This window comes from Lactuca virosa, chromosome 1, assembly GCF_052849685.1.
Source record: "Lactuca virosa cultivar CGN04683 chromosome 1, Lactuca_virosa_CGN04683_v6, whole genome shotgun sequence".
NCBI classification, from domain to species: Eukaryota; Viridiplantae; Streptophyta; class Magnoliopsida; order Asterales; family Asteraceae; genus Lactuca; species Lactuca virosa.
Window position 1 is genome coordinate 272020245 of NC_136426.1, and position 16396 is coordinate 272036640.

The following is a 16396-nucleotide window of genomic DNA, read 5'->3' on the forward strand; positions in this document are numbered from 1 at the left end:
GGCTCCGGATTTCACCCCTTCACTCCGGATTTTTATCATTTTCGGACCTTTTCATCATTTTAAGGTATTTTGACGTCGGGAATCCCACCAAACTCGTGTTTTTCTTAACTGAGACCCCTAAAACCTCTATTTTATGCTAAATTTAATTATTTAAATCATATTTACATAAAATAAGAGTTTAGGATTTAGGAAGATCGTATCCTAAATCAAGATAAGGACAAGGAGGTTTGACCTTGTGATTTGACGTAATCTTCTATTTCCCCATGCAAATCACAATATTCAATGCTTTACCCACCAAATAACAATGCATGGACCATCAGATCCCCATGCACCAAAGATTCCCTCCCTTTTCTTATACTCTTAAGCACGACAGTAGAAGGAAACTGGGCTTTTCACATTTCCTCTCACTTTTCTCCTATTCTCTCACCTACTCCTCCCAAGAGCAAAAATCAAGGATCTTGCTGAAAACAAGATTTCTCAACTTCTCCCTGGAAATTTTAAAGTAAGATCTCTACTCATCTAACATTTTATATAAATTAATAGATGAAACCATATTATTTTATTCATGATAATATGTGATAATCAACCTTAGGACAACATTCTTCCCAGAGGAGTTCTTCATCTCAGCCAAAAGTTTAAGCTTGAGATCTTCACTCCATAACTCCAAACAATTCCTCAACCAACTCAAGGTGAGCTTCATACCCCACTTTTTCGAGATTTCTATTGTTTTTGGGGGAGAGTACAAGTCAAATCTTGCCTAAATACTTGAATAATTGCATGTATACGTATGTTTGTATGTGTGTGTGAAATATTATTAAATTATTATTTTAGTAATATTCTCATGAACGTAAGATTTCACAACTTCATAAAGAAAAGATGATACTTTGTGTACAAAAGAGCCTCCCAACTATTGGGTGTGTCCAACTTAACCCCTTTATCTATGCTTTCATGTCTAGAGATAAAAATAAAGCATTTATGACAGAAATATTTGCAAACTATTAGGGAGTATTTTATAATAGAGCATTTATGAAAATGGGAACTTTGTGACTATTTGCAAACTATCAGAGATAAAAATAGAGCTTTCATGTCTAGAGATAAAAATAGAGCATTTATGACCTTGATAAGTTGACACTATTTCTAGTAATTTTCGAAAATGGGAACTTTGTGACTATTTGCAAACTATCAGGGAGTATTTTATAAATATTCGATATAAAAGTTTGCGTCAAGAAAATATACAAATAGAGAATTTATGACAGAAATATTTTCATATCATAAACTGCTGTCAAGAAACCTCGAAGCACATGAGTAATGTTCTATATGTCATAAAACAAAAAATGCGTGTCATAACCGGCAGTTATAAATTTATACAAATTATAACTTGACACTTTTTCTCTTGACTAAAATGACTTATTTTTTTTCAATAAACGAAAAGGAACGAACACGAGCACCCAGTTAACAAGCACAATCAACGATATGGAACGAAAACGATATTTCTATTCAATGAGTACGAATTTCACTATTTATCTAACAAATAATGGATCTCTAACGGTTGCTCAAAAGGTTGTTAATATTCTAGTCAGACAAATCTCAAAAGTACCTAAATATAAAAATATTAGTGTACGTCTAAAGTCCTGTAAGGAGTTATAGCCAGAGTCTCCTGGAGGGGGAGCGCGAATTTGTGTATAGATCTATACGGGGTTGACACCCCGCACCTTCGCTGTTCGCTACAGCTAGACAGGCCACTCTAGGGTGACAAATGTCTTTTTCAAAACTAGGGCGCCTGAGGAACGCCAAAACAGGCACTCCGTCAGATTAGTATGGTTATAACGACTCACTAGAATATGTTATGTCATCTAGAAATTTATGTAAGGAAAAAACCTCATAAATAAATTTTGGCACGTTGTGTTGACCGTCCTATACATGATAAGTGATGGTCCGCATTTGTTGCGTTGACTGTCCTTTTTCATCGCGTAGAACGTCCACAATTGCCATGTTGATTCTTTCTCCTAACAAGTATAGAGTCGTAATACTGCTATTTTACAAATTAAAAAGCATAGGACCCTATGGAAAACGTGTGTAAACGATTTTGAAAACGATAAACTAACCCACACATATACATAGTTGGAACTAGAACTTACGAATATTTTATAGCAGAAAATATAGGATTTTCTGGAGAAAACAATTTTCTACGATTTCGATAACGATAAACTAGAACGCACACTCAATTTTTCTCGATAAGAGGAACAAGATTTTCAACCATATCCTCTTTTTGAAAATAAGGGATTTTTCTGGAAACGGTTGATATTACTATTCAAAAGAACTATTCTCGTACACAGCTCGCTTTTACAAATTATACTACTTTTCAAAATCACTCCTTATAAGGATGAACAAAAGTAATGACATGCACACACTTATATCGATGATTTTCAAGGCAAGACTTCAAACAATTTCATAGAAAATATCGGATTTTCTAAAAGTACAATGAGAACGATTCTAAACAAGTGTAAATGATTTTATACAAAAATGCTTATGAACTCTCCAACTTTTTAGTTGACGCTTTTCAAAACGACTTGTATTCTCAGGGATCTAGTAAGCAGGTAACAAGGGACGCGAATGCAAGACTATTTAGCTGTAGTTTGGATTTTTCTGCTTATGTCTCTTTTGTGTAATTCGAAGGACAAATACAATATGTAAACAATATAAGTTTGTTATCTCAATGTATGATGTTTGGATTGCTCTGTTTCATTTATATTCAATTGTTATGATACTGCACAATGAAGTGACCCGCCTCCGGACGTTTCCGCCGTCTGGTCCAGGGGTGTGACAGATTGGTATCAGAGCATTGTTTATAGTGAACTGGTATATCTAGCCATACAAGATATACAACTATAAATACAATGGGACTAAAACACACTCTGCCTGAAGGTATACTTTAAAAAGACAAGTATTCTATAAAAGTATACATACCTACTAACACAATATCATAACAAGAAGAAAACAAAAATAACTAAAGGTTGAACGCTACAGTTAAACTTAGGCAGTATGTAATCATATATGGGATAAATATAGCCTAATCAACTATATTTATTTGAGATATGACCAACATGTGCTTAAGAATGATGGTGGTGTTGCAACAAACCTAAAACCTACCAACTATGAGTATAAGAGAATACTAGAATCGAACATCAAGTTTAAAATACTATAGGAGTATTTTAGGATACTATAAACCCCTCCCACACCTAAAATTTCCCCGTATATCTTGTACCTCGATTCTCGCACAAACAAGTTGTTGAAATTCCTCGCAAAGACTTCTACCCTGTCACGGTAAATTACGGGTGGGGTAAGGAGAGACCAGAAGAAGTCCATGAGGAAAAACCCAGAAGTGAATCCCAAGGAATACCAAGAGATGAATCGTGAAAGGGAGAATTTCGACTAAGGTCCAGACAAGGATGAAAGTGCCGAGGGAACTCATAGCAAGCTTATTCCTATTGGCAGAAGACCCTTTCACCTTTCTCTTCCCAGATACATAAACACCCCATATAGGTACTCCTGGAATAGACATACCTAGAAATCAAACGATACCCACGCAAAAACCAGTTAATAAATTGGCTCCTATCCAATTTAGGGCGCACCTTCACGAAGGACGCCCCGATCCACAATCGACGTGTACCGAACTCCGATAGCCAACACCCTCGCGAATCAAGCATCACCCCCTTATGGGCCAAGATTAACCCGAATTCACTCTCGACTTCCAACTCCCTATCATGGATTAATAGAGACCGTAAGCAAAGCCCAGTGTGCGACAATGTAAATCCGATTCCCCACAAGTAACAGGAACATCATTCCAAAGGCCTTGCGAAACCCACAAGTAGAACCAGAAAACTATGCAGACCATCGACACTCCTTGAAAGAGGAGGTGGTCATTTAGAGACCATAACTCATGGTAATCATGGCTAGGGCAGCCGTAGCGGTGTAAAGAACACCAAAAAGAGCACTCAGGATAGGAGTAAAAAGGCCAAGCACCTTGTGCGCCATGGCGATAAAAGAGAATCACCGCGCCACTCCCCTTAGGTTCATAATGCCTTTAATCGCAACCAGTAGTAGTAAACCACGTGGAGTACGCCCTCCAAGAATCCATACAACCAAGTCCGTTAACGACATTGCTAACTATGTGCTATTTTGACAGACTTAACGTCATGCAATATATGTTTCCACTCTCTATCATAACTGCATCATGGGGATGTAGGTTGACACGTTTATACGAGTAAACTCCCGTGAAACTAGCTACAAGTACTTACGAGCTCACTTTTCGTGTGCAACAGGGTCATGTATTACCATGGAGATAACCAGTACCCTGACGATGCACCGGTCCTAGGAATAGACTCCGCCGCTTTCCAAGCCACTGTAACAGCTGTCGTGTTAGCTGTCATGGCATACTTCAATGCCAACAACACAAACGAAAATAGAAACAGTACCGGTAAATTCAATCCTAACAATAACCAGGAAAACCAACGAAGGGAAACTCATCAATACACCCTAAAACCTAAACCTAAGCTCAAGAAAAGAAAGTTCGGAATCGAAAAAGGAGGCAGTTCGACTCAGAGGCTTACTAAAAGGCAACAAGCGGGATCAGTCCCTACCCCTACTAACCCTACTCCTCCCCCATCGAGACAATCATACCTTGGGAACAATCCACCCTGCAACAAGTGCAAATACCATCATTAGGGAGCCTGCCAGACATTTTGTTGCAAGAGGTGCAACAAGATGGGGCACACCTCCCGCTACTGTAGGGCCCCAGCCTCATACGACACTCCAACCCGCAACCCAGAAGTGAGTCCAGCTTGTCGCAAGTGCGGTGCAGCAGGACATTTCAAGAGAGATTGTCCAACGGAGATGACTAACGAAGGAGTCAACCACTAGACAGGAGGAGACGACAAGGAACCCTACCGCAGCTTTTGGTACGTTCCACGATAAACTTAAGCATCAAATTATCACCAAAAAGTTTTTTTCAATTAGAAAAACATAATCCAAAAACTATTGTCTCGTTAGAGAAAATCCTGTAAATTACGGGAAGCTAGGGATCCTTACGAATGGATCATGATGGTCCCATATGAACGTTAGTATCACATATGGTTAGGATTCCGCAAACTAAGAACGTGCGATTTCGCCTTACTTTCTGTCCCTGGACTGAATATCGATTAGGAAAGAACCCCACAGTCAACCATCTCTAAAGATCCTAAGTATGTACGGTTAGGTGACATCCATCTATAGTGAAAGGACCTGGCAGAATTCGGATTACGAATTCCCTTGCCTTATAGCAGCACCCTCGTGTCGCCAGAACACCGAACAAGCAGAAACAAGATAGACCCAATGGTAACAACAAAAAAAGAAACTAGCAATGATAAGAACACGAACACTAGAACACCTAACAAGCAAAAACGAGATAGACCCAATGGTAACAACAAAAAACGAAACTAGCAACGATAAGAAAACGAACATTGGAACATCTAATAAGCAGAAATAAGATAGACCCAATGGTAACAACGAAAACAAAACTAGCAACAATAAGAGCATGAACATAGAACACCCTGTCGTTCCTGGCAACCAATACTCCTCAAATCGATGTAACAACAAGGAGTCCAATGTCATCAATTGGCACAGACAGACTTGATCCTCACATTACAAACCTCGAGCTCTGCAAACAGACTTTCGTCTTACTCAATCAGATAGCTAAACTCTTTCAGCCAGTAACGACGAATCCCTAGTAACCAGACACCTAAGTCCTGGTGTAAGAAATACCACACACTTTTCCCTAGCCCCAACAAAGAGGGAAAATCATGAAACAAAAGGCATCAAGAGAATCCGAAAGGCTTCCAACCTTTCTCCAGAGATTCCCAAGGATTCCCTTGGAAACCTCTACCAAGTGGTAAACATGGATAGAATCGCCTCGACCCCAGGAAACACCCCGACAACCAAACATCTGATACCACTTAGCACGGTCACAAGAACAGATAGTGTCTGATCACGAGATCGGCATAGTAGATAAAGGAAAGATCAGACCCAGTCCCTGACCGCATGAAGCACCTATCTAGCTAATAAGAAAGAAAGACGAAACTACCATAGGCACCACCGACTACGAATTTTGCCAAACAAACCCATCCTCAAGGATCAATACTCCCTACCCTCGAATCGGAGACATGTTCAACCAACAACGAGGACTGGCAGAGGCCGACCTACCATTAGCTCGGGAAAACTATAGGAAGAAAACTCCAAGATAATCTAAGACTCATAAGGTTAACTACACCACTCGCAAACTCAACCTTGGTGACCATAGTACCAACTCCTAAGGCCAAGAAAACCCTACTTCTAGGATACCAGGATCCCGATCTCTAAGAAACCATGCAAAAGTCCTCGCCAAGATAGGCCCGATAATTCATAGCCACCGATTAACCAAAGGACCCAGTTTTGGACATTTCAATGTGTTTAGCACTCACAAGTGTCAGACCACCGAAACTCTATAAATCCCACATGACGAGGTCAAGGTAAACAAGAACCCACATCCCGAAGAGAAGCATGTGTAATGGACACTGACAAAGTTTGGGATACCCACTTGCTTCTAATCGAGTATTCATATAACAACAACTACCACTCGAGCATAGGAGTTGCACCCCTCAGGGCCCTATGTGGCCAGAGATGCAGATCATCCTCTGTTGAGCTGAGGTGGGAGATACTCAGCCAGCTATACGGCAAACGCCCAATAACACACTCATTAAAAACGAGATTATTCGAGAAACCACGGAAAGGATAGTCCAAACCCGAACACGACCCCAACCATAGTAACGCCGACAAAAGAGCTATGCTGATAACATCTTAAAACCTTGAAATCCCAGGTAGGGAATCGGGTTTTTATTTAAGAACTCCCCTCGGGGAAAAATGACTCGAGCTGAAGGGAAATGTAAACTAAATCCCCGATGCATCAGATCATTAGAAATCCTTGCATGAATCAGCCCGACAACCTACGAACTCCAACTACCCTCCGAGATTTAGTGACATACACCCTGTTTTCCATGTGTTGAACCTAGGAGGTGTCTATCGGAAAAAACCCTCCCAGTTACAATAGCCAAGGTTAAAGCAAACTAGAACCTCCTAATGATCAACCTGTCAAGGCAATGAATGGGAAAGTTAAGTACACAAAACAAGGCCGTATCCCGATTGTGTAGGTTCGAGAGAACGCTAGACGTGAGCCATAATTCACTTGGGAACGCGAAGACCAGATAAATCAAAAGTACCCTCACCTATTTCCATATTCATGACCCTATCATTCGAAAGAATTTCGGGACGAAATTCCCTCTAACGGGGGGATGATATCACAACTAGCATTTTGGCTAGGAAATTTCGCCCTCATGTAAGCAATAACTATTGTGAGACTTGTGTTAACACATTAAAAGTGTACTTTATGGTTCCTAATGGACCATGGAAAGATAGAGTGCAAATCTCTCCATGTAACTCAAGTCTCTCCCAATTCTTTCCAAGTATGTGAAATCTCTCCCAATTCTCTCCAAGTATGCGAAATCTCTCCCAAATCTCTCCAAGTATGTGAAATCTCTCCCAGTTCTCTCCAAGTATGTGAAATCTCTCCCAAATCTCTCCAAGTATGTGAAATCTCTCCCAAATCTCTCCAAGTATGTGAAATCTCTCCAAGTATATGAAATCTCTCACAAATCTCTCCAAGTATGTGAAATCTTTCCCAAATCTCTCCAAGTATGTGAAATCTCTCCCAAATCTCTCTATATACCTTCCTCAGTCGAAAAGAGCCCAAAATCGAAGGAGAAAACCTAAAAGGACCCTCATGGTCCGGAACCCTCTTGGTCCGGAACCCTCTCAGTCCGGAACTCTTCATTGGTCCGGAACCCTGTTGATCCTAAACCTCTTGGTCGGAACCCTGAACCTCTTGGCCGAAACCCTCTTGGTCCGGAACCCTCTTCGTCCTGAACCTCTTGCTCCTGAACCCTCTTGGTCGGATACCTTCTAAGGAGCTAAGAAGGTTCTCACGTCGGAATTCAGCATGCTTCGGAACTCCTCACTGCTCCGGAAGGTTGACTCCAGAAGGAGTAAGCTCCGAAATGACTTCGCTTAAGCTTGACTTCGGAATTGCCTAGTCCATCTCGCACCTCGGTCCGGACCGGCCAATTTCGCACCTGACTCTGGAACTTGACAACTTCCTTCGGAACTCGTCCAGCGCCTCCGGAACTCCTTGCCTACCCACTTCGGACCCTCGCAGCCCTAATCCTCCCCTCCGGAATTTGGGATATAGCTCCAGAATGCTTAGAGGAGCTTCAGAATTCATGCTGTGGCTCCGGATTTCACCCCTTCACTCCAGATTTTTGTCATTTTCGGACCTTTTCATCATTCTAAGGTATTTTGACGTTGGGAATCCCACCAAAATCATGTTTTTCTTAACTGAGACCCCTAAAACCTCTATTTTATGCCAAATTTAATTACTTAAATCATATGTACATAAAATAAGAGTTTAGGATTTAGGAAGATCCTATCCTAAATCAAGATAAGGACAATGAGGTTTGACCTTGTGATTTGATGTAATCTTCCATTTCCCCATGCAAATCACAGTATTCAATGCTTTACCCACCAAATAACAATGCATGGACCATCAGATCCCCATGCACCAAAGATTCCCTCCCTTTTCTTATACTCTTAAGCGCGACAGTAGAAGGAAACTGGGCTTTTCACATTTCCTCTCACTTTTCTCCTATTCTCTCACCTACTCCTCCCAAGAGCAAAAATCAAGGATCTTGCTGAAAACAAGATTTCTCAACTTCACCCTGGAAATTTGAAAGTAAGTTCTCCACTCATCTAACATTTTATATAAATTACTAGATGAATCCATATTATTTTATTCATGATAATATGTGATAATCAACCTTAGGACAACATTCTTCCCAAAGGAGTTCTTCTTCTCAGCCAAAAGTTTAAGCTTGAGATCTTCACTCCATAACTCCAAACAATTCCTCAACCAACTCAAGGTGAGCTTCATACCCCACTTTTTCGAGATTTCTATTGTTTTTGGGGGAGAGTACAAGTCAAATCTTGCCTAAATACTTGAATAATTGCATGTATACGTATGTTTGTATGTGTGTGTGAAATATTATTAAATTATTATTTTAGTAATATTCTCATGAACGTAAGATTTCACAACTTCATAAAGAACAGATGATACTTTGTGTACAAAAGAGCCTCCCAACTATTGGATGTGTCCAACTTAACCCCTTTATTTATGCTTTCATGTCTACAGATAAAAATTATAAAAATGGACCTTGATAAGTTGACACTATTTCTAGTAATTTTCGAAAATGGGAACTTTGTGACTATTTGCAAACTATCAGGGAGTATTTTATAAATATTCGATATAAAACTTTGCGTGAAGAAAAATATACAAATAGAGCCTTTATGACATAAATATTTGCATGTCATAAACTGCTGTCGTAAAACCTCCAAGAACATGAGTAATGTTCTATATGTCATAAAACAGAAAATGTGTGTCATAACCAGCAGTTATAAATTTATACAAATTATAACTTGACACTTTTTCTCTTAACTAAAATGACTTATTTTTTTTCAATAAACGAAAAGGAACGAACACGAGCACCCAGTTAAAAGCACAATCAACGATATGGAACGAGAACGATATTTCTATTCAATGAGTACGAATTTCACTATTTATCTAACAAATAATGGATCTCTAACGGTTGCTCAAAAGGTTGTTAATATTCTAGTCAGACAAATCTCAAAAGTACCTAAATATAAAAATATTAGTGTACGTCTAAAGTCCTATAAGGAGTTATAGCCAGAGTCTCCTGGAGGGGGAGCGCGAATTTGTGTATAGATCTATACGGGGTTGACACCCCGCACCTTCGCTGTTCGCTACAGCTAGACAGGCCACTCTAGGGTGACAAATGTCTTTTTCAAAACTAGGGCGCCTGAGGAACGCCAAAACAGGCACTCCGTCAGATTAGTATGGTTATAACGACTCACTAGAATATGTTATGTCATCTAGAAATTTATGTAAGGAAAAAACCTCATAAATAAATTTTGGCACGTTGTGTTGACCGTCCTATACATGATAAGTGATGGTCCGCATTTGTTGCGTTGACTGTCCTTTTTCATCGCGTAGAACGTCCACAATTGCCATGTTGATTCTTTCTCCTAACAATTATAGAGTCGTAATACTGCTATTTTACAAATTAAAAAGCGTAGGAACCTATGGAAAACGTTTGTAAACGATTTTGAAAACGATAAACTAACCCACACATATACATAGTTGGAACTAGAACTTAAGGATATTTTATAGCAGAAAATATAGGATTTTCAGGAGAAAACGATTTTCTACGATTTCGATAACGATAAACTAGAACGCACACTCAATTTTTCTTGATAAGAGGAACAAGATTTTCAACCATATCCTCTTTTTGAAAATAAGGGCTTTTTCTGGAAACGGTTGACTATTACTATTCAAAAGAACTATTCTCGTACACAGCTCGCTTATACAAATTACACTACTTTTCAAAATCACTCCTTATATAGATGAACAAAAGTAGTGACATGCACACACTTATATCCACGATTTTCAAGGCAAGACTTCAAACGATTTCATAGAAAATATCGGATTTTCTGAAAGTACAATGAGAACGATTCTAAACAAGTGTAAATGATTTTATACAAAAATGCTTATGAACTCGCCAACTTTTTAGTTGACTCTTTTCAAAACGACATGTATTCTCAGGGATCTAGTAAGCAGGTAACAAGGGACGCGGATGCAAGACTATTTAGCTGTAGTTTGAATTTTTCTGCTTATGTCTCTTTTGTGTAATTCGAAGGACAAATACAATATGTAAACAATGTAAGTTTGTTATCTCAATGTATGATGTTTGGATTGCTCTGTTTCATTTATATTCAATTGTTATGATACTGCACAATGAATTCACCCGCCTCCGGACGTTTCCGCCGTCTGGTCCGGGGGTGTGACACCTCCGCTCCCAAGCAAAACTGGTTAAGTGCGAACCGGACTCTCAGATGCTCTTGGCACGAACAAGTGTAAAAACATCCCTCAATATCAGAGATCCACCTCATAGTAACAATCAGATTATGTGTCCCATCAAACTCTGGTGGCTTCGTGTTGCTGAACTCCCGAAACAGCAATGAGTCACCTCCCTGTGGCCTGGCAGCAGCGACCTCAGTAACAGCGGCATACCGCTCATCAAAAGTCTCAATCTAGGTGGTCTTAATAGACCCAAACATCTCAGAAATCTATGCTCGAATAGCTGCAGCCACCTCCTGGTGAATCATCCTGTGAATCTCATCATCACTAGTCCCACTGCTCTCGGGGTTGTTGCTGTTGGATTAGATGTCTAAGCCCATAACTATTATTGGTATGTACTTGACCCGAGAGTAGCATGGTCCATTTGGGTTGCATATCATCCGGACAATTTGTTAGGATGGACTTTTGAGAGAAGGTTATTTATGGTTTATTAATATATATAAGTTATAATATATTAATATGAAATCATATGTTTTAATTAGTATCGATCAAGAATTAATTTGGAATTAATTTAGTGATCAAAAGAGACTAATTAAATCTATGGGGACTAATTATGATAATTAGTTGAATTTATATGTGTTGGGCTTATGATCCATGTTGGACCAAGTTTATGTATGGATACATAAAGAGTTGGGCCACATGAACCATGGATCATAAAACCCATGGGTATGGATTATGGGTTATACCCATGACCCTTGGAATCCTACATATAAATAGGTTACTCCATACCCAAAATCACCACTTCTTTTCTTAGAGAAATATGGAGGTGTTTTGGTGCATGGAATTCTCTCTCAAGAGCCACCTTTGTCCTAGGTGTGTTGTGATTCCATTTGAGGCATTTCATACTATTGGTGCTAAGCTCTTAAGGCCAAATACATCAAGACTTCAAGCCACATAAAAGGTATGTTTCCCTAACTAGTATATTATATGGTTTATGTCAAATGCATGCTAGTTATAGGTTTAATGCCTTGGAAACCATTTGCATGTATAATAGAGAAAACATAGATCCAAGGTATTTAGGGCTGTATGTGCACCATAGGATGTTGTAGTATACTAAAACCCAACAGTTGCGTGTACCCACCATGATGTCTCTAAAACACAACGCAAAATCATCAGAGACTCGCTCGAGCATACTCACACTCGATCACGCATCCGTACTTGTTCCTTAGCATCCTAAGGATTGTTACTTGGGTTGCATACAGATCCGGTGCTTTCAGTAGTACGGGCCCAATACTACCTTCCGCACTAACCTGTAGTCACCCCAAGTCCTCCTCCTAGGACCCCCAGTTCACAAGTACTCTATCTCTCACAAACAAAAGACTACCCTCTCAATAGATCTCTCATATGCTCATCTAGTTATCTCTCGTAGATTATCCCTCGACTCAAGACTTTCTCTCTCTAAGTGATCCTACTAGACACTCTCACTCAGCACATAATCGAAGCACATAACAGATAGCAACGACTCCTAAGCTAAGGCATCACAAATCAGGCAACTCTAGCCCTAAAATATGAAATACCTATCCTATCCTCTAGAATGCGTCACTAACATCTCATAAATATCTCATAACACAAAAAAGTATGGGTATTTTGGGAAATCACCGTTCGGGCTCTGCTTGGTTGTACACACTGCTCCAACTCGATTTCTCTTAAAACTATTTCCATTTTAGAAAAATTTATTTGTTTTGCAAATCTTTCTCAAATCCTCAGTTTGAGTTCATACATACTCGAAAGTACACCCGAATCCTTCAAACCAAGGCTCTGATAACAACTTGTAACAACGTAAATTTTCAAACAAATTTTTCATTTTTAAAAATCACGTAATTCTCATAACATAGTTCACAAAACCCCAAATGACAATATTTTCAAAAACACCAAATCAGAAAATGTTTAAACACAATCCAGGATCCTTTAAATATGACTCCGCTTAGTGTGTACAATCAAGTCGACGCCTTCTCGTGATCCTTAGAAGTACCTAAAACACATAACACATAACACGGTAAGCACGAAGCTTAGTGAGTTCCCCAAAATACCACATACATCACATTAGCCACTCAAAGCTAACTCAATACGACCCTCCGGTCAATGTGCCTCAGTGGGGACCCTCCGGTCCCACAACTCAGTAAGCTCATAATAATAATAATACTCAACATAAATCACAAAGACATAATAAAGGATATCACAATACACAAGTAAGCACATAAGGCATCTCGGTCACACAAAGATACCACTCATGGTAAGTATAGTGAGAAGACTCACCTCGCAAGAAATCGGATAACCTCGAACTCGAATCACCGGTCTAGCCTCCGCCTAACACATACGATAATTATCCCTAATTAATAGCGGCTCTCAAAGAAGCTAGACTAATCCTTCTACAAGCTCACAGAAGGGTAAAAGACCATTTTACCCCTCCATGGCCTTAATAGTCCACAAATGGACCAAACCCTAAAATTCAACTAAAAGTCAACGACAGCGCGTACGCCGCACGTACCAGACTCCTACGCTGGGCGTACTCTAACGCCATGCATGCATCGGGGATTCCCGACACTACGCTGTGCGTACTGGGATTACGCTCAACATACGTCCCAGTTTTTCTCTTCCTACTCATTTGGTCTTAATCCGTTAAGACCTTAGCTCATATCACAGATCTGGACTCCTTAAGGGCTCTTACTCCATAAAGTCTGTGACTTTAAGCCTTTGCATGGCTGATAAAGTCAAAAACACCCAAAACTCTCATTCTCTTATCTCAAAATGCTCATATCTTATGCATGGGTTGATTCACACGTCCAAGTCTCGATTTTTATGACACTATATCACTAAAGACACTCAAAGGAGCTGATCATAGTCTCTAGAGCTCAATATCTCGTAAAGCATCCAAATTTGGGACCAAAACCCTAAAATGGTCTAACATGATGCACAAAACAAAAGAGTGAGAAAGCTTTGAGCTTTATACCTCCAAATGAAGCTCCCAACACAGATATGCTCAGATCTAAGGCCTGGAATCCCACTCCTTCTTCCTTAAGGCTCCTTCTTCACTCCAAAGAAACACAAAATCACTCAAATGCTCTCAAATGGACACACACAAGCCCAGGAACGAGGATTAGGGTTTGAGAGGGTTGTTTGTCTGAGAATGGTGGCTAGGAATGAGGCCATCATATCCTTTATATAGGAACACACTCCAAATTAGGGTTTTCACTCTGGGCCTAGTACGCCCAGTGTACCCTCTGGTACGCCCAGCGTACTAGGTGGCTTTTGCGTCAAAAACACGCATATGAGTACGTTGCGCGTACTCTCGCGTACGCCCCACATACTTATTTACCACCTTTTCTCAATAAGGGATAAACTTGACAATTTACCAAAAGATCAAGGGCTTATAAGGTATACCTGGTCTTGGGATGTTACAAACAGTGATTTCGAGGACAAAATCTGTAACACCAGTCAAATTTAGGTCAAAAATAAATTGATCAATAATCGTAATTGGGATGAACAAAGTGGTAGAGATTGGAACAAGGTTTCGAAAAATTTAAAGAACACTGAAATCCGAGTTATAACGAAGAATTTATGACCAATCGAAAATCCGCGAGAAAACCGGCAAAACACTATTCAGTGTAAAATGCGAATTTTCGATAAAAGGCTTTTTAGCCTTAACAATCTAAATGAAAGTTGTAGAATATGTTAAACCGAGAACTTTCATAAAAAGAACGTAAAAATCTGACTTCGTATGAGGAAGTTATGATTCTTCTAAGTTTCGGTTTAGCAGTAGACAACTAAAAATTCGAAATAAAAATCGATCAATATTTAGCCGACACAACTGAAACGAGAATCGAAGGTCTCATCAAAATTAGTACAACGGTAAAAAGACAGACCAAAGGATTTTTAACGGATTTTCCTGTCCAGGTCTGTTAAAAATAATAATATTAAAAATAAAGTCAAAATTAGCCGACGAAGTCTAAACGAAAGTCGTAGAGAAATTTTTTACCTACGCGTGCATATAAAGAACGTCGAAAACAGAGCTGGTATGCGAAAGTTATTGTTGAATCATAAAAAGTGACCATCTTGAACTTCAGCTACCGCAACCTCTTCAGCTACCGCAGCCATCCAACACCCGCAGTCAAGCTCCTTCAACAGCAACCGAATCCGGAGTCTACCTACCGCAGTCACTTAACTAGATTACTTTACTTGTCTTTATTATGATACTCTCCATTGTCCAGTATGCCTTGCATGGCTACTTTTAGAGATGTAATCTAGTGTACTTCTTGAGTCTCTATAAATAGAGCTCATTCTCTTGTATCTAAAAAAAAGAGAACTTACGCATCTATCTATTCTGAATACACTTCTCAAGTTATTCTTTCTATCTCTCTATCTTACTACGCACCACTTCTTACTCTCAAATATTACTAGAATACAACTGATCATAACCTCTCTTCTGAGCAAGTCTTTCGTGACTTAATCACTAAGTTTGATCTTCCTTATTAACTCGGTTTGAATGCATTTCTTGTTATGAATCAACTTATGTGTATACTTGATATAACAATTGTTGTCATTTCTATTTCTTTACTTTCTGCAACTAACTCTCTAACTATCTAAATCTAACTTATTAATATTATTGTTGAGCTTTTAGATCCTTCGAGATTAACTATTCCGCAATACACTTGTTCTAACGTTTGTTCAAGTGTGTCTCTAAGTTTTTCTCTCAACAATTGGTATCAGAGCCATAGTGGTTGCTTTTTGAAAACGAAACTCTGATTTTCAAAGGGCCTTCTATACCACTGAAGCTCATTTCTTAAAAAAAAACTTCAAAAATGGCACAATCGTTATCTCTAAATGTTTCCAACAGTGTTGGTGGTTCTAACCGAGCCCCAATACTGGTAGCAAATGAATATCATCACTGGTCACAAAGAATGGAAAGATACTTAAGGAGACTTGGTAGAGATGTCTGGCGATCCGTAGAAGAAGGACTACATGTCCCAGTCCTTACACCAGCCCAGACTGACGGCGCTACAACCAGACTAGGAGGAGGTCAACCAGTCATGAACCGTCCCACCAAGGATGATCTCGATAAAATGGAAAATTATGCTATTGCTTTTTATGAAATCTCCTGTGGAGTTGCTCCTGACAACTTCGATATTATCATAAATTGCAAATCAGCAAAAGAGATCTGGGAAGTTCTCAAGAATTTGTACGAAGGCTCAGAACAAGCACAAGACAAGAAACTTACTACCGCACTCAATGAGTTCAACAACTTCAAAGCTCATACTGGCGAAAGTTTGGAAGACTCCTTCAAAA